At 47.0% G+C, this 26,062-nt stretch overlaps 1 protein-coding gene across 1 annotated transcript in view; it reads left to right on the top strand.

The window, feature by feature from the left end:
* SLC7A1 (solute carrier family 7 member 1) overlaps positions 1–26,062 on the top strand; it is a 538,789-nt gene that overhangs the window by 366,019 nt on the left and 146,708 nt on the right. The gene's annotated exons all lie outside the window — the stretch shown is intronic.

The raw sequence follows: 26,062 nt of genomic DNA, 5'->3' as shown, positions 1-26,062 counted from the left end.
TCTCCCCCAGATACAAAGCAGAACCAATTTTGGGTTGAGTTCACCCTGCCTTCCCACCACATCTGAGGGCTGATCTAATACCTCCAGCCAAAATCCTTGAGTGTATGGGCACATTCATGTTATATCCCCCCTGGCCGTCCACTGCAGACTAGCTCTAAAATAATGTAATCATGTCTAGGTATTTGATTTGTAAAATCCCAGGTTTAGTGCATATGGTTACCCTGTCCTGCCCTGGGAAAACATCGGGCTTGGAACCCCTCTTCCTTTTCCAGGCATCCCATTTCTCTTTCTCCTGTTTGTTTCAGCTCCTCCTAGCATCTGTCTGGAAATAACAGTATCACCTTTTAAGATGTTCAGATTCCTGTGATGTAGAATGTAACAAGGTTGTTGGCCTCAACTGGAGTGTTCTGAAATCCTCATTTCCTTATATGTATACACATTGTGCAATGAATTCTAAGGTGTTAAAAGTGGTGAAGATTAAGTAGGCTATATTAAGTTCTCAAAACTCTCAATATCCCTCTTACATTAGATTAACCAGTACATGTACCAGTTTATTCTCCCAAACTTCAAACGCTCTGAGGCAATAGAGTTCCAGGACTGACTTAACTTTCAATGTGGCATTTGCAATGTTATGTTTTCCCTTCCAACCCATTCTACCCTAACTGTTATCGCATTGCATGTTTTACTTGCTTATTGCTTCCTTATAGGAAACTGTTTCTCTGCTGTTCCATCAAGTAGAGTATGACGGACATTCTCTTTACCATACATCGCAACTCTGTACTAATCATCCGGTCATCCTCTGGGATAAATGTTCACCCTTTCACCACCAGTAACTTTTTAAATATGTCTTAACATCTAGAATGCTGCTACCCTGTGCCCCATGTCGATTTCTTCGAGGTGGATGCATCGTTTTTCTGGAATAGGTTTTATTCGCTCTCCAAAGAGGATTTTTGAAGGGCTTGAAAAACCACTGGTGATGTGTTCATCTTGTACATTGCTATCCTTCCCAAAAGTTGAGAGTTTGGCCCATTGGACTGACTGACTTTAAAAACTATGTATTGGAAGTGTTTGGGTTCTTCTGTGGTAAGGAGTTTTGAGTGGGGGATCAAACTGCAAATAATTTAGTTGCATACCCTTCCGTCACAGATGGGTATAGTTTAGAAACTGCTTTTCTAGTAAGAGAAGCCTGCGGCTTCCAATGCAGGTCTTTGTCACCTGGGCTTAAATGAGCATCAAAAGGAAAGTTTTACAAATTGCCGCAGTGGCACCAGTACACTCTTGCAGTGTGTGTTTGCAGCTGCAACATGTAGCATTGCACTTGCTTTTGTGTGACATCAGCTCTCAATATGTGGTGTTTTGTTTGGTTTCAGGACACATGCTGCTTCCCCTGCAGACCTCTAGCCATACTACTGCACATTTTCCACAATTAGCACTTCTAAATTTATTCGGCGTCTCCTCCGCTATGGCGGATGAGCATCACCCCAGCTGCGTCAATAACCGCTGGAAAGGAAAAATAAAGCGATAATGAACACGTTTTATTAGATTTTTCATTTACCTTACCTGTCGAGTCTTGGGGGCAGGGCCATGGAGAATGAGTGGTGGGCACTGTTGTCCATGCGCTTGACGGTTAGGCTTGCCATCTCAGGTCGGCCAAACCGTCATGGGCACTGAACCAACCCGAGGTCAGGTTGGGGAGAGCAGGCACAGGCTTCCAGTCTGTCCGGGATTGATCATTCCCGGTGCTCAGGCCAATCATAAGCTTCTTTCGAACATGAGTAGCTTCAGTATAGGCTGCAGGGCAGGCCGGGAGCCTGTGCATTTGAGGAGGAAAGGAGCAGATAAGCGCGGCACAGCTGTCTGCAGGTACTTTTTAAATATTTTTTTATTTCGTCATCCCATGGCCCATATTCTCCTGCCCGCCACTCGTCCACACCAGCCGTTACTACTGAATTTATTGTCGAATGAGCATGGTGTGGGTTTTCAAGTGTGGTCAATGTACACTAATATTACCAGTGTTCATTGTGAGCACATAGGAAATATGTTTTCATAAAGAGAGAAGATGAATTTAAAAGATGCTGGACATACTGAGCTAAAAAACAGAGTTACGACTCAATGCATGCGATTCTTATACCCTAGCATATGTAATTACTTATGTATGCCTGGAAGATTTGTGGATAATTTAATCCGTTGTAAAATCACAGCCACAAGCTCTCAGAAAGGGTGTAGAGCCAGGCAGCAAACATGGAAGTGAAAACATAAGTTCTCACAAGCTGTGATCAGTGTTCTGCAACTTAATTGTCTTAACTGGTGTAATTTGATTGCTCAATGCACAAACTACGTGATGATCAAATTATTTGAACATCTGAATGTATATTGGATGAGGAGGGCTCACCCGTGTCATTGTGATTTGCTTAATTAAAGGCGACCCTTTCTCAACCTGTCGCGATATAGGACAATTCGGGTTGACCTTTGTGTGAGGGAGGTATTAATAAGAATTTCTTGATATGTCAGGAACCCTGATACTAGGTAGAATTCCCTCCAGGTAAACCCAAAGGTTGTTCCTTTATTGTCAGGTGGTGCATGCTGTTGTATTGAGTATTAGGACTAAACCATCCTGCTTAGTGCTGACATGTTTTAGCCATTTAGTTGTCCAAAGGGTCACAGGCTTTCATTAGAGTTTGTGGGATCCCTAAACATGCAACTATGTACCAACATACATAGGTAAGAGAGTACCAATGAACTAATTGTGTTCTACTTTGATTCTAAAGATGGAATCCTAACTAGGGGAGTATGTGTCAGCCTGGTCTTGGTGGAAGGGAATGCCTTCTGTAATCACACATTCGAGAGTCTGTATCTTGTTGTATTACCTCCAAAACCTTTCATTAGCTGAACTCGCTATGATTTGAAAGTTAAATGCTAGATATGCTAATGTAGTTTCTTCGCAGACTTATTTGTTTACATGTGGGACTTTTTTTTCAGATAATGACACATTCTCTGCATCCATTATAATCAAAGCATGAAACAATCCAGTGGGTGGGAGGTGGGAAGTATCCGATAGTATTTTAAGAGGGGCTGAACAATGTTGTTCAATATAAATAGCCCACGTTAGATATTTGGGATGATATCTAGTTTTGCATTTTGACAAAAAATTTTGGACCTGCGTTTAAGGAGTGTGCAGGGTAGTTTTGATGTTTTAAGTCTGTTAAGCACAATACTAATTGTGTGGTTTGGATAAGGATGCCTATATCCATATTACAACTCGTTTTTTAGGTCTCGCGTGACGTACTGCGCACATGCGCAGTCTAACTCGCGAGATTTTATGTCTGAGTGAACTTCACTAGCGAGGGTTAAGCCCCGCCCCTCTTCTCCATTGGCTGGCCTCCTAAACGGTGGCCAGCCATTGGAGAAGAGGTCCTAGTGACGTTCTTCTTTCTCTTTAAGCCCCGTCCTTTTCAGATTGGGTTCCTTGACTTACTGCTGAAGTAAAAGGGTTCTTATCTTCTTTATGGGTCCAGATGGCCCCATAAAGAAGATAAGGAACCTTTTACCCCAGCAAGAAGTCGGGCGCCCAGTCTGAAAAGGACGGGGCTTAAAGACAAAAGGCTGTGTCATGGCGAGCGCGTGTCTTTCCTGTGACTCTATTTATTTATTTTTTGACTAAATATCCCATAACCAGAGCAGGAAATCCGTGAAATGTGGCTCAATTTTTTACAGTCCTTTCGACAAGCCCCGGTTTACAATGTACAAATTGTAATAATTCCAGACAGGAGGATACACTTTTCTGAAAACAGCGACAGAGTTTGTGGAAAATAGCATGAAATATAATATAGCAAAACGCTGAGATCGTGCAAAGTAATTCAAAATAACTGCATATAAAGTTCTAGAATTAACCCAGCCTGTTTATACTTCTCGAAGTTCTTGCGCGTGCTCATTGTACGTCACACGTTGTGTTATGCGTAATGCCATTTTATTCAAAAGCTTGTTTCATCTGTCATGTATAGGAGAAAAGAACACCTTTTCTATGTTCTTTTAAGAAATCTTATAAAAGGTTTTGATTTGAGCCTCGCCAAAGCGCTTTGGTGACCACACAATGGTGGCAAGGCGTTGTGCTGTGACGTCCCTGTGTAAAAAGGGCTTCTTTCAAGCGTGTTTCTAGGTGCTGGAATAACAGGTACTAATCTATCCCTGTACTTATGTTATCGACATGAGAAGGAAAAAAGCACAAGTCGACCCCAGAGAGGATTCTACCCTACGACAATCATACCTAAAAGAGTGGGGGGAGGGAGAGGAAGACAATCTCAACCCACCGAGCTATCTTGGACAGACCTGGTCCTAACAGCTCTCAGTTCACAAGTGCATAAAAAAAAAGACTTTACATTGTCCAGCATCTGGAAGAAGACAATCGCACGGGCGGCACTTCTGGTGAGTAGTCTGTTAAGATGAACACATGTATTTATTTTTAATTTTTTATTAAAGTACATGAGTTAGTAGGAAGTGAGTCATTATAACACATCACATATACACTTGATAGCAATTGATACAAAACCAAGAAAAAGAAGAAAATTCAGCACACAGGAGTTGATAGCCATTAAACAAACGAATAGCATAGAAGGCAAGTTAAACATTAAATCCAATAGTCATAAATTCGATTAATTACGATGGAGCAATTAAAAAAGTAAGGCTTTAAAGGATAAAGATGATTAACCGCCAAGTATAGGATGGGGGAATCAGATTACGGACTCGAGATAAGAGGTAACACTACCCCAAATTTGCTCGCCCAGCTTCTTTTTTCGATGCCCTTTAAGGGCATATAAACTATGCTCCATATTGTATACTGCAAAGAAACGTGCTCTCCATATTTCAAAAGAAGGCGGTTCCTGCTGTAACCAAAAGGAGGCTATAATAAGTGTATACACAGCTGTAGCTAAGAATATTAAATAAACATGTTGCTGTAATATGTCAGTCGCTACTGACCCCATTTCTACACCTAGTAGAATCTGCGTTGCACTTAATTGTAATGGAGTACCAATAATAGCAGATAAGCATTTCTCCTCCTGTGTTAATAAACATGTTAACGATGGACACCCCAAAAAAATATGAAGATCATCCGCAGATGGATATCCACACCGGAAACAATTCCCTATCGCATCCCCCTGCCATTTTTAGACCTTATCAGGTGTGTAATATAAGTTAAAAATTGATTTGAAATGCTGTGCCGATAACTTTGCAGACAGGAATAGATTTATAGCTATTTCCAAAGAAATTTCTATCTGTATATCCTGCCTCCCCAATTTACACCCCCATTTAGAATTTTGTTGCTCTATATCATTCACCTTAGTACCTAACATATGACCATACACAACTCCTATCCTTACAGCTTTCATATTATCTTCTATCAAGGGGTTAGCTTGAAAAGTTCCCCCATTATTCGACAAATAATTCCTAATCTGCAAATACTTCACAAAATTCTCCCTGGGGAGCTGGTATTGTTCGCGGAGTTATTCAAAAGATTTCATACAACCATCACTATAGAGATCACCCACCACCCTTAATCCTTTTTGCCTCCATCTATACACCACTCGATCCCATAAGTCGATTGGTAAAAATGTTGAGGAAGCCAATGGTGTATACCAAGAAATTTTCTCTAAGCCAAACATTCCCCTTAATGTTCTCCAAGTCTGATATGCAGCCGCCAAAACCTTAAATCTTGTCAGTTTGTAATAACTCCACTCTTGGTACAGAAACAAACAATTTTTAGCCTTCACACCCAACAACATCTGATATATAGACGGATATTCCGCCATATTCACGGGGGCTGCCCCGGTTAACAAAACATTCATACCTTGAATCATGCAAGCGTAATAATACAAAACAAAATCTGGTACCGACCATCCACCTAACTTTCTTGGTATAAACATATATCGCCCGGCGCGATGGGCCTAGCCCCAGCCCACATAAAGCGCATACTGAAGCTGTGCCAAACTTGCTTTAGGGATTTCTAGAGGGACACACCTAAAAAAATACAATATTTGCGGGAGTATCATCATTTTTAATAAACTGCATCGCCCCACTAAAGAAAGATGTAGACATTCCGCCTGGTCCAGCTGTTTCCTTACCCCCACTAAAAGATCCTCCCAATTTGATTTGACTAGGGCCGTTGTAAAAACGCTTAACTTGATTCCCAAATAAGTAGCCTCTTCGCATACCCTCGGGTCAGAATACTTCACCATATTAGTGCATAATAGCTGTGTTTTGGCCACATTCAACTTGTAGCCAGAAACTGCACCGAACTCTGCAGCTAAATATTCAATCTCCTCCATCGCTACTGTTGGACTCGGCGTGACTACAGCAACATCGTCCGCATAGGCGAGGACCTTAAACTGATATGTTTGTATAACCACAGGGCAAATCCCGGAGCTAGATTCCAGCATTCTCAAAAACGGCTCGATATATAATGAAAATAAGAGGGGAGAACAGGGGCATCCTTGCCAAGTACCCCTCTATTTGAACCACCTCAGACTCGAGTCCCATGATGCTTATGCGGGCAGTAGGTTGATGATAAAGTGTCTGAAGTGATGTTATAAACTCTGGCCCGAAGCCCCTTCGCCGCCACGCCTGGCTGAGGTCCGCCAACTTTTCGGGCGATGTCCAAGCATCCCTTATGGACATGCCCTTTGATGGCCGTCACCTTTTTGGCGACAAGGCGGATAGCGCACTGGAACGTTTTAAGGACTCCAGCGCTACGGCCAAGTCCTTGGGCCTCGGCAAACGCCAGCAGACTTCCGCCTTTCGTCTTTTTCGTGGCCAAGGAAGGGACACCCCCTCTCGTCCAGCTAGCCACAGTCCGTAGAACCCACCTCAATGCGGTCGCGGACGTGGTAACCGCCATGGCGGTGCCGGGGGACACAGGCAAGGCCAGTCCACACCCGCCCCCGCAGCATCTGCCTCAAAATCCTCCTAGTCTGAGTTTTCAGGCCCATTCAACACCAGGGGGGGCAGAGTTCGCCATCACCTCCTCCACTGGCGCTCCATCACATCGGACAGGTGGGTGCTGCAAATCGTCCGAAGGGGCTACTCCCTCCCCTTCGAGGCGACCCATCCAACCATGCCACCGCAGTACCACCGCATGTCGGGGCATCACTTGCAACTTCTGCAGGAGGAAGTTACGGCCCTCTTGGCCAAGGGGGCCGTCGAGCGCGTTCCTGGGCCAGAAGTAGGACGTGGTTGCTATTCCCACTACTTTCTGGATCTAAGGAGCGTCAAGATGCTGACTTTGGCTCAGGTCCTAGTTGCCCTGGACCCAGAAGACTGGATGGTAACGTTGGACTTGCAGGACGCTTATTTCCACATCCCCGTCCTGCAGGCCCACCGGCGTTACCTGCGGTTCACGGTAGGCCACGAGCACTTTCAGTTTACCGTGCTCCCTTCGGCCATACCAGCGCCCCACGGGTGTTCACAAAAGTGATAGCGGTGGTCGCAGCTCATCTGCGCAGATTAGGGGTTTCAGTCTTCCCCTATCTCGACGACTGGTTGTTGAAGGCGGGCTCACCCCAAGCAGTCATCTCCCACCTTCAGATTAAGGCCGACCTCCTGCACTCGCTGGGATTCTCCATCAACATGCCGAAGTCACACCTGTGCCCCTCGCAGAAGCTCCTTTTCATCGGAGCGGTTCTGGACTCAGCGTAGTTTCGGGTTTTACCCCCCGAACAGCAGGTTCGGGATATTCAGGCTCTGATTCTGGTATTTCTGCCTTTATCCCGAGTCTCGGTCAGGTTGACGCTGCGGCTCCTGGGGCTGATGGCCTCCTGCATCCTTCTGGTGATCACGCTAGATGGCGGATGTGGGCTCTGCAGTGGTACCTGAATTTTCAGTGGGCACAGCATCAGGGCAACCTGTCCGATTGCGTCCGGATCTCGGAGGGCACTGGGAAACAGTTGCAGTGGTGGCTCACGAACCGCAATTGGGTCAGCGGCAGATCTCTCTCCCTTCCCCAGCCGGAGCATGTAGTAGTGACAGATGCGTCCCTCCTGGGATGGGGAGGCCACATGGGAGAGAGGGATATCAGAGGCCTCTGGTCTCCGGCGGAGTCCCGGCTCCACATCAACCTTCTGGAGCTCCGGGCAATCCGACTTGCACTGAAAGCCTTCCTTCTCTCTGTCCGGGGAAGTGTAGTGCAGGTGTTAACGGACAACACCACCGCCATGTGGTACTGCAACAAACAGGGCGGGGCAGTGGACCCTTTGTCAAGAGGCTCTGCGCCTCTGGACATGGTTGGAACACCAGGGCGTCACCTTGGTGGTTCAACACCTGGCAGGTTCCCTGATGGATCATGAATGGCTTCTGAACTCGGACATGGAGCAAGGTCTCTTTCAGCAGTGGGGAGAGCTTTGGTTAGATCTATTCGCCACCGAAGAGAACGCGCAATGTCATCAGTTCTGCGCGTTGGAAATTCCAAGGCGGCACTCGCTCGGCGACGCTTTTCCGCGCGAGTGGAACTGCGGTCTGTTGTACGCCTTTCCGCCTATACCACTTCTGCCCAGAGTGCTGAAGAGGATCAGGCGAGACCGAGCCCAAGTCATCCTTGTGGCTCCGGACTGGGCACAAAGATACTGGTATCCCGAGCTACTCAGCATGTCAGTCGATCCCCCGATTCGTCTGCCTCTTCAGGGGGACCTTCTGTCGCAGCAGCAGGGGACGGTCCTCCACCCGAACCTGCCCAGCCTCCACCTTCCATGCGTGGAGATTGAGCGGCGGCAGTTGAGGCCATCTGACTTGTCTCCTGAAGTCTGTGATGTGATTCTGGCAGACAGGCTTCCTGATCAGCCCTCTCTTTTCAAGTCTCCTGTTGTAAATAGATTCTTGAAGGGCATCACGCACATGTTTCCTCCTGTTCCTTTTGTGATTCCTCAGTGGGACTTGAACCTTGTTCTAATCTATCTGGTGTGCGCTCCTTTCGAGCCACTTCACAATTGCCCTCTTCATCTTCTGACTCTCAAGACTGCATTCCTGGTTGCCATCACCTCTGCCAGGAGAGTGAGTGAGCTCCAGGCTCTATCTTCTAAGCCTCCTTTCCTTTCTGTCCATTTGGACAAGGTTGTTTTAAGAACGTGTCCTTCTTTCCTGCCCAAGGTGGTTACGGCCTTTTCACATCGGGCAGTCCATCACCTTGCCCACCTTCTTTCCGCCTCCGCATCCCTTGAAAGAGGAAGAGAGGCTCCACCGTCTGGACCCAAAACGTGCGCTCTCCTTCTACCTTGATCGCACACGCCAGTTCCGGGTGTATGACCAGCTCTTTGTTCTTTAGGTGTGCGCAAAGAAGGGATGGGCGGTGCACAAACGGACCATCTCTCGGTGGGTCGTGTTCTGCATCAAGGTCTGTTATTCCTCGGCTAAAAGGAGACCCCTGTTGGGCTCAGGGCCCATTCCACTCGGGCCATGGCGGCTACTACTGCCCTGGGTCGGGGAGACCCCTTGCACGACATCTGTCAGGCAGCTACGAGAAACCGGTCCTCGGAAGCTTGTTTCCGGTCCAGGGAAGGCATGGCTTGGCAGTTCGGGCTGGACTGTTCCCATGAGGCACAGGGTTAGACTGATTTGCATATAGCCATGTCTGAACTGGGGTGGCAGAGTGGGCTAAAGAACGGTGATGGATTAAACCCAGATCTTTTGACTGGGTGTGAGTGTTTGATTGATTCAGATGCTCCGTCCATCACCACCCCCTTTTGTACCGCTTAAGGCAGCTACGTGGGCCTCGCTGCACACGTTTGCTAGACTCTACTGCCTGGACAGCCAAGTCCGGAGAGATGGCTTTTTCGGCCGTTCAGTTCTCCACGACTTTCTGGTGTGATCTTGGTCCGCAGACCCACCACCGGGGTTGGTATTGCTGGGGTATCTATTCTAAGGTAAGGAATCGAACACTAACCTGCCTCTTTCAGATGCACAAGTTACTTACCTTCGGTAACGATACATCTGTAAGAAACAGTAGTTAGTGTTAGATTCCTTACCGCCCCACCCATCCTTCCTGTTCTGCGGACCGATATCTAGGGTTAAGGTATTTCCCTTTGAGGGCCCTAGTTTTATGGCACCAATGTTGGTCTCTGGCATGGCTCTGCGTTCCTGGCACGGAAAGCTATGTACAAGAACTGACGTCAGCTCGCAAGGGCGGCGTCTAAGTACTCCGACGTCATCCCGGCGACCACAACGCCGACGATGGACGCGGAGCCGCAGATGAAGCCTACCGACGCGCAGGGGTACTGCTATGCAAAACTTTCCGGATTCAGTCTGACGCCTGGGGATATTCTAAGGTAAAGAATCTAACACGAACTACTGTTTCTTACAGATATATCGTTACCGAAGGCAAGTAACTTGTGCTTCCTAACAAAGGAAAAGGACTTTATTCCAACAATGCAACAGACAGTGCAACAGTTGCACAGCGCAGAGCAGCCCAGTGTGTCCTATAGAAAAATGTGAACGTACACACACAAGCGTACACACACACACACACACACACACACATTTTACTTATGCGGATAAACAATCTACTCTGTGACGCTAACACGTTTAGTAAGACTGTGAGCATGTTACCTATATAAAAGTAGAAACATACTGGTCCTAATACTAAAGCTGCTGTTAGTGACACCTGTAAAAGTAACTGTACTAACCGTATACGTCTCAAAAAATGCTGACAGTGTCACCTATAGAACTATATATTCACCATGATAGTACGAATCTATCACCACCTGAAGTACATCCAACACCACCACTTCCACCACCACTTCCACCACCACATCCATCACCACATCCATCACCACATCCACCACCACATCCACGCCACATCCACCACCACCACATCCACCACCACCACATCCACCACCACCACATTCACCACCACCACATTCACCACCACCACATTCACCAGCATCCTGTAGCTGCAGACGTTCATCTTTCACGATGATCATAATGTAATGGCATCTTAAGTTTGTGAGGTGCGGTGTAAAAAACAGAAAAGTATTGTAGCTGGAGATGTGCCCCTTTCTAAGGTTTGCGCACTGAATGCAGGGGTGCTGTGCATTATACATGACGGTGACTGATGGGAGCTGCTCTGGGGCTTCACGGAATCTCCGTCGGTGCTGCCCTCTGCAAGAGTGGTGCCACCGCAGGCGCGAGCTCTGTGCGCCCCGGATGCAGCCCGGAGCCTGCTGTCTCGTGAAGGTGAGTTCAAGTTGCATTGTGTGTGTGTGTGTGTGTGTGTGTGTGTGTGTGTGTGTGTGTGTGTGTGGCTCTGGGTGTGTGTGTGGCTTTGTCTCTCTGTGTGTGTGTGTATGTGTCTCTGTGTGTGTGTGTGTGGCTCTGTGTGTGTGTGTGTGTGGCTCTGTGTGTGTGTGTGGCTCTGTGTATGTGTGTGGCTCTCTGTGTGTGTGTGGGTGCAAGTGCAATAGGTTTCGCATTTGCGAGAGATTAAGCTATTGGCATTGTAAATGACAATGCCATTTATTTATCTGTTTTCAAAACCAACAAATAAATAAAAAATGTGTCATTTAAAATGCCAATAGCTCTACCTTTTGCAAAGGCGAGACCGTTGCATTGTAAATGCTTGTGTTGTAATGTCTACTATTTATAGATATTTGGCATTAGAATGTGGGAACCAAAATATATGTTTGATGTTTTTTTCTAGTCATTTTTTTTGTGATGGTCTATTTTAATGACATAGGGGCTACCTTAACATTATTTCTCCAGTATTAGGGGTGTCTTTCATAGATTCACATGCCTGAATCATTCCCCGTCGTCGGAGTGGGAGTCCCACGGTACATAAAACAGCAATAAAATGCCATAATAACATAGGAAAAAAACTGTAATTCCCAACCAGGAAGTAAAGTAGCCAAAGCTACAGGAGAAAAACTTCCACACTCATGACTATCCTAGTCATTTTGTATAGTCCAAACTACAGCCAATCAGGCGACAGCACCCACCAGAAGGTTCTCCCCAGAGGCTCAGGCTCTCACATTTTCTACCGCACGTCGTGTGAAGGGAGTCTCCCTGAGCTCTGCTCAGTTTCTTCTCATATTCCAGTTGGATTCTACTTTTCAAGAATGTCTTCTAAGAAATCTTTATTTAGAGCATGTGACTCTTGTGGTAAGCTCCGGCTTTTTAAAGAGGATCCCCACAAAAAGTGCATATATTGCCTTTATCCTGATCATCAGGTCAAGGACTGTAAAAGTTGTAGAACCTTCCCTCAAAAGACCCTAAGGGACAGAGAAGGTTGCCTGCTTTTGTGGCTACAAAAGCTCAAGGATTCTGATAATCCTCTGTCTGAGGTAGGCAGTATTGCCTCTGGTTCTACTTTAACCTCTAAGAAGAGGCCTGCGACTGAGGTGTTAACATCTCCTGAGGCTAAGGTGGCTAGGAAATGACTGCCATCTAAGGGGACTGACAAGCCTTCTACTCTCAAGGCTACTCCCCCAGTCAAGAAGAAGGAGGGACCATCGACAGCCCCTAAAAAATCTTCCAAGAAATTGCCTCTGATTTCTGAGAAGAATTTGCCTCAGATTCCTCCACTGTCGTCGACGGCGCCATCTTCAACTCCTTCGTCGACGCTACATCTACGTCGACGGTAACATTTTCATCTCCTAAGCCTCATATGATCATGTCGACGGCGACTTCTTCGCCTACTATGGTCTATGTTTCTGTCAGACCTCTCTTGTCGACGGCGCAGCTTTCATCTGCCGTCGTCGGCGCATCGTCGTCGACTCCTCTGAAGAAAATCCCGTCGACGAGAGTGTCGATGACATCTTCGTCGACGCCTTCTCTTCCGTCGACGAAGAAGCTACCGTCGGCGGGCTTGTCGACGAGTTTCACTCCGTCGGCGACGATTCCATTGTCGTCGGAAGTAATTCCGTTGACGAAGACAGTCCCGTCGACGAAGACAGTCCCGTCGACGAAAACCGTCCCGTCGTCGAAGACCGTCCCGTCGTCGAAGACCGTCCCGTCGTAAAGTATTCAATGCAACCCGCCCACCTCCCCTCAGAGGCTCTTGGGCTACATTGGTTTACCATCACTACTTGCGAGAAAATCTGAGAGCCTGAGCCTCTGGGGAGAACCTTCTGGTGGGTGCTGTCGCCTGATTGGCTGTAGTTTGGACTATACAAAATGCCATATTTTTTCTTTGACCTAAATAATTCTTGTATTGTGCTGGGTAGCTGTTTTACTCTTGTTAGTGTCTCGTTGGTGTTTATCTTGGTAATCAATACATTGCTGCGCTCTGTTAGTAGCAGTTCATCCATTTTCAGATTGATACAAGGATTCACTTGTTGTTTGAGGGTAGGAAGTGCATTCAGATTTGGACCAGTGTTGTTAATTATTATAATATTTTTTTTGGGGGGGGGGGGGGAGTAATGTACTTTTAGTGGAGCTCAAGAAGTCTACTTTTCTGATCTCTTGTTTGCTCTCTGGTATAATACTGTTAGTTCTTCAGTCTTTTCTGTCTCACAGTCTGGCTTAATTTCTTTTACTGCTGTATTGGCTCTTGTAGCAGACGGCCAACATTCTAGTGCTTTACAGTGCAAGAAAATACATAAACGTTAATACTGCTTTACAGCCCTTATCACTGTTCCAGTCTCAGGCAAAGGATGCAGCATTACACACATCGTTTCTTAAGAACTTGTTGAAATAAAGGCTTGTCCAGCATAGGTCCAGGCCATGGCAAATTTTCAGGTTAACCAATCCCAGTGAATACAGGAAATGGGTCTTGACCTTTCTTAAGGCAAGCAGCTCAGATTCCCAATTTAGAAGACCCAATTTATTACCTGTCTGGATTATTCATTTAGAACGACTAGCTGAGTATGCTGGACAGAAGAAGAGAAAATGATCCTCAGGTTCATTAAAGTAAGAGCAGACACAGCATGCCGCGGAGCTCCCTCATTGGCTGGCCAAGTGTTGAGAATGCTGTGAGGGGGAAGAATGCCGTATCAAAATTTTACATAAAGGGTTCTCTTCCAGGGGATCCTCATCAATAGTCATAAGCATTAGAATATTCCCGCCCATGCGCGGGACCCTGGAAACACCATATTATATGTGCCCCATATATATATATATATATATATATATATATATATATGAATTTGAAAACGCACTCGAGAATATTTCTTTCACAGATGATTTATTGCACCATTGCTCTCAGCAGAAACCAACGCGTTTCACCGCCCACAGACGGCTTGATCGACCGTGATCAAGCCGTCTGTGGGCGGTGAAACGCGTTGGTTTCTGCTGAGAGCAATGGTGCAATAAATCATCTGTGAAAGAAATATTCTCGAGTGCGTTTTCAAATTCCTGTGAAGGGAGTGTTTGGATGTAGAATCAGCAGGGCTCTGCTGAGGAAAACGCACCGGTGGGAGAGCGCCAGGGGTCACCAGAACCGAGCCAAGTTGTGGATAATATATATATATATATATATATATATATATATATATATATATATATATATATATATATATATACAATTGCAGCCTAATAAAAACTAGAGCTGAATCATGCTGTAAAGAATTTCCACCATACATGAATAACATGCATTAGAAACATGAGAAACAACAACAAAGTGTATTTAGAAACTGTTTTAATGCTCAGAAAGCAGTAGAAATTCTCATAAAACACTGAAAGCATGGAAAGCTCCCAGGCTGCATTGCAAATACACAGTCTAAAAAGACTGAAAAGCTAACCTGTAGCTGCATAGCAATAAACTGACACCGTGCCTTTTAGGCACTCCTGACCCCCCAGCTTTCCATAATGCCTCAGCGGTGACAGTTAGGTCTGTTGTTCTTTCCGGCTCCTTCAGGAAGGATCCTGGTAACACAGCTCCACTCATTTCTGATTTCTGTCAGAAATTCTTCATTTTTCACAACTGTTTTGTCTTACTTCGACGTTTTACATCTTGTCAAGTAAGAATCTGTCTTTTATTGACAGTTTTTTTGGCATTTTCTACCTTACATTGCCTTCTCTTTTTAATGCCTGTCCTTCATGTGGTAAAAAGAAGGCCAAGACAGACAACCATGAAGTCTGTATACTTTGTCTAACTGAAGAACATGATCCAAGGACCTGTCCTCGCTGCAAAACCCTGTCAGGAAGAACTCTGAAGGACAGGGAGAGAATTCGCATCTATGGCCTAGCACACAGGTCATCCAGAGGAAGGTCTCCAGTAAAGAAGGGCTCCAAGAGGTCTAGAACACCTTCTAAGGACAAGACTTCACACCCTTCAGCTTCAGCGTCGGGCTTGGCGCTGAGAAAAGAACTACCGGTGGGTCATTTATCTAAAAAACGACCTTCGACAGCGGGCTCGCCGTCGAGAAGAAGAGATTCAGGTATGTCGTTGGCGTCGAATTCAAGACCCTCTGCCGTCGTCAACCCGGCGACGATCGGCGTCGAGGAGCATCACACCTCCGCCGTCGTCAACCAGGCGACGATCGGCGTCGAGAAGTGTGACACCTCCGCCGTCGTCAACCCGGCGACGATCGGCTTCGAGGAGGAGAGACCCTCTGCCGTCGTCGACACGACGTTCGGCGTCGAGGGCAGGCTCACCTCTGTCGTCGCAGATACAGCGATCGACGTCGAGAGCCCAGAGTCCTCCGCCGTCGACAACCAGGCGTCGATCGGCGTCGAGGATGAGATCTCCGTCGGCGTCGAAGGTGCCCAATTCCCCTCCGCCGTCGTCGCGTAGATCCTCGACGTCGAGATTGGCTGCTCTGCCGTCGTCCCAGCAACGTTCGGCGTCGAGAGAAAGAAACGCTCCGTCGCCGGCTGCACATCGCCGTTTGACGTCGAGAGATCACTGATCTTCATCAGCCTCTCACCGGCATCGCTCGCCGTCGAGGTTTTCGACGTCAGAGCGCCCGACGTCGAAGCGACAAGAATCGAGGAAGCAAGGTTCGACGGCTAGGGGGTTCCGACCGACGTCGAGGCCCGCTTCAGAGAGATCCAGAGAAGGATCGGTGATTCTAGTGACGGAGTCAGCATTCCGCCACTCATCCTCGCGTTCGTCCAGGCGAGCTTCTTCAAAGTCAGCCTCTCCAGAGGCTAGAAACACTATCCGCGAGTCACCTTTGCGATGGACGGAGCCTTCTTCTACTGAGGTGCGGTTGTCCCCGAGTTGGAATCTGCCATTACATCACTGGCTGGATTCACGGGCTACAAGGCGGATGCAGGAGTATGCCAGTCCTATGCACAGGTCTCCTTTTCAAAGACTGGTTGAAGAAGCGGATAGACACAGCCCTCCCAGGCACAGAGTACAAGCTGAGAGATCACCTGTGAGGAGGCCTGCTAGGTCCCGTTCCCCCAGAAGGGAAGACCGCCCAAGCAGATCATGGGATAGGAGGCACAGTGCTCATCGCAGAAGTAGAACACCGTCTACTTCTTCTACCTCCTCTGACCACTCTTCAAAGAGGGATTATTCCCAAACGCCTTCGGATAGCCCTATCTCTAGGGTCTCACCGATTAATGACATTAATACGTACCATGATGTCCTGCAGGGGGGAGCTCAGAAACTCAACATTGCAATGTCTGTTCCCCAGGTCACCACGACAGTGATTTTTGAGACGCTTCACCAGAAGTCTGCGTCTCGTCCATTGGTTCCAGGGATTGTGGAACCTGTCATGGACATATTCCTGTCTCCAGCGACCATTAAGGCGGTGCCGGCTGGCATCCAAAAGAAATACAAGCCAGCAACCTCTGACCTGGTCTTTAAGTCTGATCCCCCTGCAGACTCAGTGATCGTAGCAGCAGCACGTAAGACGCATGCGGTCACTTCCACCTCTTCATTTCCTCCAGATAAGGACAGCAGATCCCAGGACTCGTGGGGTCGCAAGGTCTGCAACTCTGCCGCTTCTACACTGAAGGTCTCCAGTGCGGCCGCACTTTTAGGCAGATATGATAGTCTTATGGGATTCCATGGAACGCTTCAAATCTAAACTGCCAAAAAAAGACCAGAAAGACTTTGAAGAGACACTGACAGAGGGCTGTCTGGTGGCGAACCAGATGATTAGCACGGCGGCAGACGGCGCAGTGCTTTCGGCGCACGTCTTGGTTATGCTTGACAGGCCTTAAACCCGAAGCTCAGCAATGCATCTTAAACCTTCCATTCTCTGGTTCCTCTCTCTTCGGCACGCACGCTGACGAAGAGATGACTAGGATGAAAACCGAGTTGGACACTGTCAAGGCGGTTGGGTTGGAGAAGAAGAAGAAGGAGTTTAAGCGCCGCTACAAATCCCACCAGCGCAAGGGGCCTCAACAGAGGGTTCAAACCCCTCAGTGGTCCCAGAACAAGAACCAGTGGAAAACCCAGTTTCGAGGAGGAAAGTCCAACAGAGGTAGAGGTATTCACCAACAGCAGTCCTCTACCACGATGAGAGGTGGCAAGTCATGAACAGTGGCTTCCTCCGCCGCCGTTGCCCACTCCAGTGGGAGGAAGTGCTTCTCAACATCTAGCAGAGTGGGCCAGCAGCACAGGAGATCGCTGGGTGCTGAATATACTAGGCAATGGATTTGCTCTACGTTTCTGTGCGCTTCCAAAGGACATTCCACCAAAGAAGTCTCGTCCTCATCAGTTAAAGCTGCTTCAAAAAGAGGTGAGAGCTCTTCTTCAAAAGCAAGCAATAGAGGAGGTTCCACCCTCTCAAAGAGGAAAAGGAGTTTTCTCCAGATATTTTCTTGTCCCCAAAAAAGATCAGGAGGACAAGTTTCGACCAATCCTGGACCTTCGACTTCTGAACAAGGTCATAATCAGGGAGATGTTTCGCATGTTGGCCCTTCACTAAATATGCCCACATCTGCAAGCAGGCGATTGGATGTGTTTGGTGGACCTCCAAGATGCGTACTTTCACATCTCCATTGCAAAACGTCATCGGAAGTACCTGCGGTTTGTGGTCGGCCACAAACATTATCAATACAAGGTTCTGCCGTACGGACTGAAGTCTGCTCCTCGAGTCTTCACCAAATGCATGGCGGTGGTGGCAGCTTTTCTTCCCAGAAAAGGTCTCTTCGTCTATCCATACTTGGACGACTGGCTGCTGAAGGGTCCATCCCCACTGCAAGTGAGGAGCGACTTCCAGTTTTGTCTGCAACAGCTGCACGACCTCGGGCTGCATGTCAACATGGAGAAGACAGTACAGCAACCCACCCAGTCTATCCACTACCTCGGCTCCATTCTGGACACAAGCGTGGGAAGAGCGTATCTTTCGGAGGAGAGACTGTCTTCCATGAAGCAGAGGTGCAGGCTTCTGCTCCAGGTGCAGAATCTGACAGTCCGGCAGGTGGCATCCCTGCTAGGATCAATGGCATCCTGCATCTTTCTCATTCCCAACGCCAGGCTGAGGATGCGTCCTTTGCAGCAGACGCTGGAGGACCAGTGGGATCAGTCAACAGGTCGCTGGGAGGATCAGATATCTCTCTCCCAGGCGGCGAGATCCTCCCTTTCATGGTGGACTCAGCAGCGGAATCTGATGGTAGGAGTTCTTTTTCACCAGCCACTACCAGCACAGTCGGTGGTGACAGACTCGTCTCTGCAAGGCTGGGGGGCACACATGGGGTGCCTTCAGATACAAGGGCGGTGGTCAGCAAAAAAACGGACACATCAACATGCTGGAGCTACGAGCAGTCCATCTAGCTCTAAAGGCTTTCCTGCCAGCAATAGAGTCCGATTCGGTCCTGGTCCAAACCGATAATACGACGACCATGTTCTACCTGAACAAGCAGGGTGGGACTCGGTCGCGCCCTCTCTCCCTGGAGTCACAAGAGATCTGGCACTGGCTGCTCGCCCGGAACCTCTCGGTGGTGGCGGTGCATCTTCCAGGAGAGCTAAATGTTAAGGCAGACGCACTCAGCAGGCACTACGAGATCAGCCAGACTGGGTGCTACACGACGAGGTGGCGGCAGATCTTTTCCATCGTTGGAGTCGTCCGGATATAGATTTATTCGCGGACGAAGAAAACACAAAATGCCACACCTTCGCGTCCATATTCCACCATCCAGGGACAAGGGAGAATGCTCTTTTGATGGACTGGTCAGAGACATTTGCCTACGCCTTTCCTCCTCTGCCCCTGATACCGAAGGTGGTGTCCAAGCTACTCCGATCCAACATGACCATGATTCTGATAGCTCCAGACTGGCCACGGCAGTGGTGGTACCCGGACCTTCTTCATCTGTCGGTACTTCCACACAGGAGACTACCTTGCAGGCCGGACCTGCTGACCAAGATGGGAGGGAGGATTCTTCACCCCAACCTTCCCTCACTGAACTTGACAGCATGGCTCCTGAGGTCCTGCAATATGGACATTTAAAACTGCCTCCTGATTGCATGCACATTTTAAAAGAAGCTAAAAGACCCTCCACAAGAACGTATTACGTGTTTAAGTGGAAGAGGTTTTTTCTGTGGTGTAGAGAGCATCACTTTGATCCTACGAAGGGGCAGGAGGATGTCATTCTCTTTTACCTTCTGTACTTAGCAAGATCTGGTTTAAAGTATGCTTCTATCAGAGTGCATTTATCTGCCATTACAGCTTACAGGAAGTCACCTAGTCAGCCCTCGTTTTTTCAGATGCAGGTGGTCAAGGACTTCTTACAGGGGTTGAAGAAAGTCTATCCCCCTGTTCGAACCCCTTCTCCTCAGTGGGAGTGGAACCTGGTGTTATCAAAGTTGATTGGACCTCCTTTTGAGCCAATCTACAGAGCTTCCTTACAGCATATGTCTTGGAAGGCCGCTTTTCTGGTAGCCATTACATCGGCGCGCAGAGTAAGCGAGATCCAAGCACTGTGTACCAATGAGCCTTACAATGTTTTCCACCATAACAGAGTAGTCTTTAGGGCGCATCCTTCTTTTCTCCCTGAGGTGGTGTCTGATTTCCATATCAATCAGTCCATTTCCCTGCCATCTTTTTTCCCTAATCCAGCGACCCCGGCTGAGCGGTCGCTTCATTCCTTAGACCGTAAGAGGGTGCTTAAGTTCTACCTGGAAAGTACCAAGGGCATTAGGAAGACAGATCAATTATTTGTCAATTATGGCGCCATGAGAACAGGCTTCCCAGCCGCTAAGAGATCCATTTCGAGATGGATTGTGTCCTGCATTACCTTAGCTTACCAGCTGGCGAAAAGGCCCTTACCTTTACCTCCTAAGGCACATTCCACTAGGGGGAAAGCAGCCACAGTTGCTTTCTTACATGACATCCCAAAGTCAGAGATTTGCAAGGCTGCCGCCTGGAAATCAGTTCATACCTTTACGAGGCACTACTGCCTAGAATCTGATTACAGGGCTGATGCTCAAGTAGTCCAAGCCTCCTTGAGAAATCTGTTTGGCTAGTTTTTTGTTATATCCTAGCTTGGTTTATCTAAGCTTACTGATCACGTTTTCTGTGTTCTCCTTTGCCCACAGTGAGATGAGGTGAGGCTCGCTATTCTATTCTAATGCTTATGACTATTGTTGAGGATCCCCTGCAAGAGAAGGATTAGTTACTTAACTGTAATCCTAGTTCTCTTCCAGGGGTATCCTCATCAAAGTCATAAGCAACCATCCCGCGACAAAGGTCTACTATACTTTGGAGATATTGTTAACCTCTTTGTTCCATGGTTTATTGAATAAACTTTATTCAGTCTCCGCAAAGAACAACTGACCTAACTGTCACCCCTGAGGCATGATGGGAAGCTGGTGGTCAGGAGTGCCTTAAAGGCACGGTGTCAGTTTATTGCTATGCAGCTACAGGTTAGCTTTTCAGTCTTTTTAGACTGTGTATTTGCAATGCAGCCTGGGAGCTTTCTATGCTTTCAGTGTTTTATGAGAATTTCTACTGCTTTCTGAGCATTAAAACAGTTTCTAAACAAACTTTGTTGTTGTTTCTCATGTTTCTAATGCATGTTCATGTATGGTGGAAATTCTTTACAGCATGATTCAGCTCTAGTGTTTATTAGGCTGCAATTACTTATATATATATATATATATATATATATATATATATATATATATATATATATATATATATATATATATATATATATATATATATATATATATTTATATATTTATTGATATATAAGGGGCACATATAATATGGTGTTTCCGGGGTCCCGCGCCTGGGCGGGAATATTCTAATGCTCATGACTTTGATGAGGATACCCCTGGAAGAGAACTAGGATTACAGGTAAGTAACTAATCCAGCTCGCAGAACCAGGGCAGATTGTATTTAAAAGGTTTTTTTATAGAAAGGAGAAGCTTTAAAAGTTAAAGAAAATTGGACTGTCACACCTGCAGTTCCAGAAGCAATACGTTTGGCGTAGTTCCTGTCGAAAAAATCTCTTTTAACAATCCCTAGGAGCTCAGTCCGAAGCATTCAGGTGGGTTCCAGACGTCTTCCAAGCTCAGTCAAGGTCACCTTGATTGATCTTAACCAAGAGATCTTCCTTAAGATTCAAGGCATTACAAAGATGTCAACTAGGCCTTCCCTATATGGTTAAGCTCCTACAGCATCCAAATACGCACCTAATAAGCTAGTAGGTGCTGCTTGGTCAGCAGGCCTAGAGGGCTTAATCCAAGATCAAGCCATGCAGGTAGCAAGGGGCAACATTGGGGGAGTGATATTAGTGACCATACAAACTTATTTTCCTCTCAAACCAGCTTAGTCAAGTCTGAATTGGCCCATAGCGCGCTTCCATAAAGTTCTGCCGTTAAAACATGTGTCCTGGGGGGGTTTGCACAGGGGTGGGCGACTAAGAAGGGCAAGAGAGGCCCAGGCAGGTAAGGGCGGTGGGGCCCAGTTGGGGAGGGGATTCCACGAGGGAAAATGAAATAATGTTTCCTCGTCGATGTCTGTTGAAACACCTCCCCCAGCCCCCCTCCCCCCGCCCCCGGTGGTCTTACCTGCACGGACCGAGGCTGAAGAGGGAAAAGACTTGTCAGGTTTCGCAGATCTAAGTAAGGCCTTGGCCCTGTGCTTTAATGTAGCAGCATTATTTTGTATCGGATCCTCCCACAAGTTGGAATCTGAAATTCGAATACCAAGAACGATGATCAAAGTCCTTCACTCTATCAAGGGGGTCTCCTTGCAGTGATAACCTCCTCCTAATGTTTTTTGTGTGGGTTAAAGACCAGGTACATTGTTTTGGCTCTATTCAACCTAAGCCCGCCCTGATCACAAAAGAGGGAGAATCTTGCAGTCCCCTAGAAGTCTTTGAGAACAAATGGGTGTCATTAGCAAACAACATGGTGGCAACCTTTGTTCCGGCTAAGGTAGGGGGTGTCATTCTGGCAATCAAGTAACAAATCCACACAGCCATTGATGATTTATAAAAATAGGGTGTGGGACAGGACAAAGCTCTGGCAGACCCCTCTTTGTACAGGAATACACCATGTCAATTCCCCATAAGGGACCCATTTAACTTGGGCATAAGCACCCTCATTTCTTTTGTTTAAATTTCTTTATTGAATTTTGACAAAAGGCACTACACAAGTACATACATTGGTTTGGATAAGGTTCCTTTACATAGATGTTTCAGCTTCTAACCAGTCAAGTGATAGTACCATGTACAACATCTGATTTTTCCCAGATTGAGCGTCACAGAAATTCCTGATGGTGGGTAACGAGCGACATATAGGCGGTGGGGACTATATTTGGCGCTTTTAGTGCGCATCATTATCTACGGCATGCCGGGAGGGGGGTAGGAGAGAAGGACGAGGGGGATGGGGGAGGAATGTCAGGGACATGGTAAGAACAGTAAAAACTATTTCCCAACTCAGGTCTCTTTCACTCCCTAATACTTCCACTCCACCCGCGGTAACACTCAGCAGTGATATCTACCTTTCCCAATGAGTGTCGTGCTCCCTGACTCTGTGTGAGAGGTGCGAGGAATGGAGGGCGAGTCAGTGACTTATCCGCTAAGCCCACTAAGTGTCCCGCTATGTTTCATGACATGTCACCTATGGTGTTGCATCTGGGTCAGTGGTGGGCACCTGGGACCTGTCATCTGGTTGCCAACTGGAGGATTGCGTCCCATTCAGCCGCCATCAGGAGATTTCGAAGTCCCAAGGTGTTCTTGCGGTGCAAGGCAATGCTCTCCACTTGCACCCAGTTTGTCAGCGTGCGGAGCCACGTTGAGCACAGGTGGGCGGGTTCCAATCGCTTCCCGCACCTGGTAATTAAGTGTTTAGCTGCAAGTATCCCCGAACTATGAACCTGGTTGTTACTTTGTGCCTTTTGGTCCTGCGATAGAGACCCAAGAGACACACCTTTCAAGTGCGCTCTACCATGCATCCAGTGCAGTCATTCAGATGGGTGACAGCACAAACTTAATCTAGAGCAGTGAGCATCAGTGCGCCTAAAATACTTGTTTATTTTACCCGGGGTCAGGTACGCTCTATCCACTATGTAGTACTTTATAAGGCAGAAACAGGCTTTTGGGGGGGATAAAGGTGGGTGCCTCTAATATAGCCACCCACTCGTGGTCTGTGCATGGCCGGGGCAGATCCATGTCCCAGTGGCGCCTAAGAGGTTTCAGTGACTGCGCCTCTTGTGAACGCAGTGAGTCGGCAAACCACTTAATGAGGTGCCTCCCTGTGGGCATAGCTACCCTCATCCAGTCTAATTAAAATATCAAAAAGTTCATGGGGTATCCCCTGCTCCCTCAATACACCACACACTTTCTCTCTCTCGATTAAGTCAAAGGCAGAACATAGGTCAACAAAGGCTGCAAACAATTAGCCACCACTAATGTCCACTGTCTTCCACTTGGTAACCAAAAATCTGAAAGTTTGATCCAATGTGCCCACATTATCTTGGAAGTCAGCTTGGAAAAGGCTATCCGAATGCAGATTAATCTCCTGTCACACCCAGCCCTTTCTATGTTGTTGCTGTCTAGAAGGAATGCACAGAGTGTAGCTATCAGCCAGCCCAGACGTGTATTGGAGACAGGCTGTCAGGCACACAGAGCAGTGGGATCAAGTGGCATTTCTCAAATGCTTTACCATTAAGGATGATTGATCACCACCATTCCAATAGATATTAAACATGAAGTAGCTAATCCTTTCCAATCAGGAATTATAGCTTGAAAGGTGTTTTCAGGAATCCCCAACGCAAGCCTATTTAAGGGGTAGGCCTGTGGTAAATAAATAAATAATACCGGATGTATTTTTGAATGAATAAATGAATAACAGATAGCTCAATAAATAAGAGTCAAGATTCGAGGTAGTAGGAGTTTTGCAGGTTTATTACAGCATAAGGACAGGAACAGGACAACCTGCACAGGAATAGGATGGCAGCGCTGCCGGGGGCAGGATCGGAATCGGCGTAACATTTAATAACAGTGCACGATCATATATACTAAAACAGTTACATTACAATACATACGCTAGGCGGAGCAGTGGGTGTGGTCAATAGCAGTCGCGAAAGATAAGGGTGAAAGTAGGTGTAACAGAGGCGTATACATAGACATGTGATGCAAACGTAACAGAATATGTCATGAATGGGGCGGAAACATGAAGGGGGCTACCTAAGGAGCCGGGACCTCTGACCTAATGGTGCGCGCAAACTGGCAATGACGGGTTACTAGGAGAAGCTGGGGGCTACGAACTCTGTGCTAGGAGCAGAGACTGAAGTCTGGAGAGTCAGGGCGACATGTACCTAAACAGTATCTAGTATCTGATGTTTAGAGAACATGTTGATAGAATCCAAAAGTTATCGGGGTAAAGGCGAACAGACTCTAAGACTGGAGCATGCTTTATTCTACATGTAGTGTGTGATGAAGAATATTAAATGACCATTAATACAGTATTTCTCTTACATGGAGACGTAAAGGCTAGACAATGATGGAAACTATTGATACAGTTCAGTAGCTTAGGAATGCAGAGAAGGAGGACTGAACTGATAACTGGAATCATAACATACTCTTGGCAGACTCAGAGGCAGAGCTAGGCTGAGCCGGGCACTGCGAGGCAGGAAGTAAGTGAAGGGTCGAGGATACAGGTGGGGGCTGTATCGCTCCTCAGCGAGGCTTCAGGAGTCAGAAGCTGAATCTGGTGTCCAGGCCCTTTTGAGGCCTAGAAACAGGGACTTTACAATGGAATAACGTGCACACTGAGAAACGTGGCAACGTAACTTTACATAGGCCTGATATTCGTAGTATTCACGAGAACTGGAAGCTGGCATACTAGAGGTGGACACAACTGTAATTGCGTCATTAATCGAACATGGGGAATACATATGCATATTAATCATGCACAGATAACATATGATGGATGACTCGTAGGGACACAGAACATGGCAAAATTTACTTTTCCACATTCCCTCCTTGTCACTACGTTTCCATCAGGAAACATCAATGTTCATGATACCATCTATCATTTCATACAGCATCAATTGTTCGTCTCGAATTTTCTGGGAACGTGTTTTAGAACGGGACTTGGGACTAGGAATACAAGAGGTAGCACAAATGCCGCAAATCGCAGGGCCACATTGTATGCAGAGGCAGCAGCTGAATATGATCGCTACTGCAATACCTAGAAAGGACAAGACTTTCCATCCCCAAGCGGAAATTATATTCCAGAACCAACCGGACCATGTCCAGGTGCCTGGATCTTGGTGTAACAGATGGGCAATTTTATGGAGTCTGGTTATAGCTGAATAAACAGACGGCGCGTTATTTGGAATGAAAATGCAGCAACTAGATCCGATGACTCTACATGCCCCGCCCCTATCGGCCAGTATGACGTCAAGGACGAGACGATTTTGCAAAACGACAAATCTCATAGCAGATTGCTCTTCAGTTAAGTTACCTAGAGCAGAGGCAGTCTCATTAACTACTGCTTCAAGGGTTCTGGTTAACCTACGGATTAGCTTACTATTCTGGATAGGTCCTATAAAGAAGAAGAAGCCTCTATTGAAATCTGTATACTGTTCTAGAGCAGTTTCAGTATAATCGACAATTGGGGACTCGATCTCCCTTCTATGTCTAATGTATACTAGATGTGTGTTTCTATGATAATCAGGTGGGGCTAGGAAAACTGGTGGCAGTAGGAAGGCAATGTAACAGGTTCCCTCCCAAT

This window comes from Lissotriton helveticus, chromosome 8 (assembly GCF_964261635.1).
Source record: "Lissotriton helveticus chromosome 8, aLisHel1.1, whole genome shotgun sequence".
NCBI classification, from domain to species: domain Eukaryota; kingdom Metazoa; phylum Chordata; class Amphibia; order Caudata; family Salamandridae; genus Lissotriton; species Lissotriton helveticus.
Note: the sequence above shows the minus strand (reverse complement) of the source record. Positions and strands in the feature narration are given on the sequence as shown.